Genomic DNA, 6,000 nt, shown 5'->3' with positions numbered 1-6,000 from the left:
GAAATTCATGATTTTTCAATTCAATTCAATTCAGTTTTATTTATATAGCGCCAAATCACAACAACAGTCGCCTCAAGGTGCTTCATATTGTACAGCAGATCGTACAATAATAGATACAGAGAAAAACCCAACAATCATATGACCCCCTATGAGCAGCACTTTGGCGACAGTGGGAAGGAAAAACTCCCTTTTAACAGGAAGAAACCTCCAGCAGAACCAGGCTCAGGGAGGGGCGGGGCCATCTGCTGTGATTGGTTGGGGTGAGAGAAGGAAGACAGGATAAAGATATGCTGTGGAAGAGAGACAGAGGTTAATAACAGATATGATTCAATACAGAGAGGTCTGTTAACACATAGTGAGTGAGAAAGGTGACTGGAAAGGAAAAACTCAATGCATCATGGGAATCCCCCGGCAGCCTACGTCTATTGCAGCATAACTAAGGGAGGATTCAGGGTCACCTGGTCCAGCCCTAACTATATGCTTTAGCAAAAAGGAAAGTTTGAAGCCTAATCTTAAAAGTAGAGATAGTGTCTGTCTCCTGAATCCAAACTGGAAGCTGGTTCCACAGAAGAGGGGCCTGAAAACTGAAGGCTCTGCCTCCCATTCTACTTTTAAATACTCTAGGAACAACAAGTAGGCCTGCAGAGCGAGAGCGAAATGCTCTAATAGGTCAAGACAGTGCGTTTTACCTATTCGGAACCATGATAACGGGGTTCTTGCTGATCGGAGCTGGCATGGCCCTGACTTATCGGAGAAATAAGAGAGCGGAACCGGCTGTTCAAACCCCCCCAAGGCTGCCCACTGGAATCGAAGTGACGGGACGAGGCGCGACCTCTCACAACGAACGCAGCATGGTTAACACCTTGGAGACGCTTACAGCTGCTGTGAAGGCTCAAAACAACACCATTGAGTGTATGGTGGGATACATCAGAGAGGGCCCTGCTCAAGATGAGACCCTTGAGCGAAAGTTGGATCACATCACAGAACGGATCACTGCAGTTGTGAGGTCTCAGAATCAAAAGAATGATAACACCATGGATCAGAAGTTTGATACCATCATGGGGAGGCTCGCGGCTCTCCAACGGGAGATCGAGAGACCAGCATCAGTGTAAGATCAGCTTGAAAATTCTCGTGAGCTGCTCGTTTGGAAAGGAAATCAACAAATTCGGGATGAAAATGCAGACACCACCACGGCGCCAGCTGCACAGGCCCAAGGCTGAAGCCGGACAAACACTCCCTGATAACGACTGTGTGATGACTATTCTCCCCATCCCTTGCAAGGCCACCTGGATTGGCTGGAGGACTGTTTACTTAGCCTGATAGGGCGAAGGACACTGTCTCAGCTGAACTATGGACACGCACACACACACACTTACACTGATAAGCACTCACTCATCTCCCCCCCCCTTTTTCCAACGCCTTCGATGCTTCTTGTCCCCCAGGAACACGAGGCTGGTCTGGGCCCGCGCTGTACAAGAGACGGCGCTGTGGAAGGATTGCTGCTGTGTTGCCTGGGGCTACTCCTTATCCCCTACCCAACCCTGTGGCTTGTTATGTCTTATTATGTTGTGACGTGGACATTCATGTGCTTTTTTGTGCAGAGGAGTTTTTTTGTTTCCTGTTCTCGTGCTGTCCTACCATGGAAGCACAGCATGAGGGGAGGTCTCTTTTTTTCCTCTTGTACCTTCCCGTTGTGTGAACATTTCGGTGTTTTTCTGTAACGCTACCTATCTCCGACTTGTAACCCCATGTAATGTTTGTGTCTTGTGTGTAAGGTCGGGGGGGGTCTCCATTTCGCACCAGGGCAACCTGTATGTGACAAATAAAGGCTTTCATTCATTCATATGGTACTACAAGGTCATTAAGATAAGATGGGGCCTGATTATTTAAGACCTTGTATGTGAGGAGCAGGATTTTGAATTCAATTCTGGATTTAACAGGAAGCCAATGAAGGGAAGCCAAAACAGGAGAAATATGCTCTCTCTTTCTAGTCCCTGTCAGTACTCTTGCTGCAGCATTTTGGATTAACTGAAGGCTTTTCAGTGAGTTTTTTGGACATCCTGATAATAATGAATTACAGTCGTCCAGCCTGGAAGTAATAAATGCATGAACTAGTTTTTCAGCGTCACTCTGAGACAGGATATTTCTAATTTTAGAGATGTTGCACAAATGGAAGAATGCAGTCTTACATATTTGTTTAATATGTGCGTTGAAGGACATATCCTGGTCAAACATGGTTTTTATGGTTTTAATTGTTTTTATCATTAACTCAGTTTCCCTGGGTCTTTTCCCATGTGTTATGAATAAATCTTATTTTTTTGTTTTATACTAGTTTTATATAGTTGTATTTATCCGCGACACCTTAAAGGCCGGTCCGTGAAAATATTATCGGACATAAACTGGTCCGAGGCGCAAAAAAGGTTGGGGACCGCTGCATTACAGGACCTGTGCTAAAGGATAAACTGCAGGTATCTGTAACAGATAACAGCAGAAACACTGGCTAAACAGAAGTATTCAACAGAGCACATAAAATGTTGTAATTTACCAGAACATATATTTTACTATCACTTATTAGCTATAGAATAAAAAAAAAAACAATATATAACTGATAAATATATTGATTTAAAAAGTTATACAATCGATGAAATAAATTTAAATGAAAAACTGCCGTGCAGTCCTCTGCTTCCATGGCAGTGCAGTGCCACTATAGTCCACCTGAGGGAGCATGTTGCTTTGCTTTGATTTTAGACTGCTTCTGAAATCGCTGCAATCATTGCAACTCAAAAGCAGATCAACCAGATATGGTGCAACTCTACAAAGTCACATTTCAAACTGAAGCTGACCTGGGACACATGCCAGTTTGATTTGTTCTGATAATTGCTGGGCCAATTAAACTACAATGAACAAGTGTCTTTATGCCTGTTTCCCTTCAGGCTCTTTCCAAGGAAAAGGACCTCTAATGAACACACGATTTAGTTGCAGCTTGTATCAAACAAAAGCCCCACTCAGCAGTAAATTATAGTTATTTTATGTTAGCTTAAATAAATAAAAAAATGTAATAATCGTTCCTGTTATGATGCGTTTGTACCTGCTGTTGCGTGTCCTTTCAGGTTGTGCAATGCTGTGTTCTGGGTTTCTTGTCAGTTTTATAGACAGCTCAGATAAAGGCTTGTCATGTGAAACACTAATTATGACAAAGCTTCAAACATTACTAACTGTTGGGAAATATTTCAGTATGGAAAACATGTTGATTTTTGCAGAAGTGTTGTGTTTTCCTTCTTTGAGACATGCCACGTTGCTACCAATCCGGTGCTCTACCCTGTGGCTCACAGACCGACTCTTCAACCTCTACCTCTGGTGTAACCCTGAACATGACCCTGAAACCTAATCCTACAATTATGCTTCTTTTGTATGTAGTTTTTGTTCCCATTTTTGAATATTTTCTCCCAAGTGTTGTGAAGGGGATTAAAAAAAAATAAAAACGGTAAATTATTAAGCATGTATGTCAAAAGGTAAGTTTGATGTTAACTCTCTGGTGGCTGGTTCTTCAGCTGCTGCTATTCTGCACAGTGTGCACCAACTACTTACCTCCATCCAGGAGGTTATGTCTTTGTTAACGTTTGCATGTGATGACGACTGTGTTTAGACTCTTCTTCCCATTCCATGCAAGGCCACCTGGGTTGGCTGGAAGACTGTTTACTTAGCCTGGCAGGGCGAAGGACACTGTCTCAGCTGAACTATGGACACACACACACATACATATACACTGATATGCACACACTCATCCCCCCTCCCTTTCCAAACGCCTTCGACGCTTATTCCCTTCCGATGCTGACGGTGGATCAATCTGCTTAGATACCATATTTCTAAGATTTTCAGGGCCGAGTACAATAACCTCAGTTTGATCTGAATTAAGAAGCAGAAAGTTAGCGGCCATCCAGGTCTTTATGTCTTTAAGACATTCCTTAAAGTGTAGTAAGAATTCATTTTGCTTTAGAATTAATTTATGTATACAATCAAACAATACTGTATTCTAAAATAAGTGCGCACTTTTACTTTACACTGTTATGTGTATCATTTCATCTTTCTTTGTTTTCTGAGCGACCTCAGTAGCAGCTGCTCCCAGTGCCTTGGTTGATGACTTAAGAGGTGGAAAAGTGGCGGAGCAAGCCTATATGGAGACCTGCAAATTAGGCCTTACGACAACTGTGGATCATCCCGGGAAATGGAATTTCTTATGTTAGTTTCAGTCAGGTTTTTGTCTCTAGCCTATTTGTCTTTGTGGGCTGATCACACACTGTTTAAGTTTCCCCTTGGTCTCATTTAAGTGGGTCCGTTTGTTTGTTGCCAGCTTTTGAGTAGAGCTCTGTTACTTTGACCTCTTTTATGGGCCCAGAATTTAGATTTTTTTTGCTCACCATCCACCGACGGACTGAGATAACAATCTGCATGTTATTCTTGGATGCACTTGTAGGACCGGATTTAAAATAGCATGACAAAAATATCATACACATTAAAGTCAAATAGTATCATCAACGTAGCAACATTTGCTAGTAAGATGATGCTCTATCTCATCGTAGCAAAAGAGAAGCACCACCTACCATTCTTTATGCAACTTCAAATTCAACTTCAGTTGGATAAGATAAGATAAGATGAGATAAGATAAGATACTGTGGCGGGGCCATACCGGTAAGGTGTCGAGGGGGTATACGCCACGCTTTGGTGGACACTGGCTGTACGCAGACCCTAGTTCACCAAAGCTTGGTTCGCCCCGGGGCATTGTTGGAAGCAGAGTGGGTGGAGGTGAAATGTGTGCATGGGGATATTCACAAGTACCCGGTTGTGTCGCTGTTGCTGAAATTCAGGGGCAAAACGCATAGAGTTAAGACAGCGGTTAGCCCGCACCTGTCGCATCCCCTAATTTTGGGCACGGATTGGCCGGGTTTCCACAGCTTATTGGGGCAGTACGCGGGGATGCGATCGCGGTCTGTAAATTTGTATAACGTTTGCGCGGCGCTCAGCGGTGACGCAGGGTCGACTGACACTGACCCTCGGGGGGGAAGGAGGTGGCGGGGACTTCTACGGTAGCCCCATTGCCTCCCCACTGTGCACCCCAGTCTCGGGACGACACCCTATGCTCAGCCTATGACCACGTGATAGATATTGATGGTCGCTTGGTGCGCCCTGACGCTCCGCGGACTTACCCTCATTTCCAATTGCGGAACGATCGGCTTTATTGAGCCACGACACTCACACTAATGAGATCCGCACCCAGTTGTTGGTGCCGCAAAGCTCATTCGAACCCCATGGCAGGGCATTTGGGTTGTGAGAAAACTCTGGAGCGCATAATGGCCCGATTATATTGGCCGGGCATTTGGGCCGACGTGCGCCGCTGGTGTGCTTCGTGCCCAGAATGCCAGCTGGTTAACCAGCCGGCCGTGCCGAAAGCGCCGTTGCGCCCATCACCACTGATGGAGATCCCATTTCCGTAGATTCCCCGCCACCTCAGACCCCACTTTTATATTTCAGGTCTGCCTTTCTTTCAAGTTGCCCCCAAATGTGCTATGAATATGCTTACATCTCTGCCTGTTAACAGGATTCTTTGCCAATGCTATAATCCTCAAAAATCCTTGGTGGTCCCTTTTGTTGCACATACGTGGTTTGCAACAGGTGTGTCAAATACAAACCTTCTTGTGTTGTTGCCACCAAAGTTATGCACTCTGTCTCACAAGTTGATAAGGCAACAGCTGGCTGATACTAAGGTATCATTCATTCAGACTTACTAAACCATGTAGTACTCCTCATCAGTCACCTCTGCAGCCAAGTCTGAGTCACCGTGAGCTTGTATTCCCAGAACCTTGTTAGTTTTCCTGTACCACAATGTTTCGTCTCCTGATTGCTTTTACAGTAATGCTCCAAAGTTGCTTCTTTGAATTGCTGCCATAGCTTACTTAAAACGAAAGTCAAATCTGGTCGTATGCAAGAGGTCAAGTACATAAG

The sequence above is a fragment of the Neolamprologus brichardi genome, unplaced genomic scaffold, assembly GCF_056152115.1.
Source record: "Neolamprologus brichardi isolate AB-2024 unplaced genomic scaffold, ASM5615211v1 NODE_ptg000031l+_length_7269946_cov_1, whole genome shotgun sequence".
In the NCBI taxonomy this organism is placed as follows: Eukaryota; Metazoa; Chordata; class Actinopteri; order Cichliformes; family Cichlidae; genus Neolamprologus; species Neolamprologus brichardi.
Note: the sequence above shows the minus strand (reverse complement) of the source record.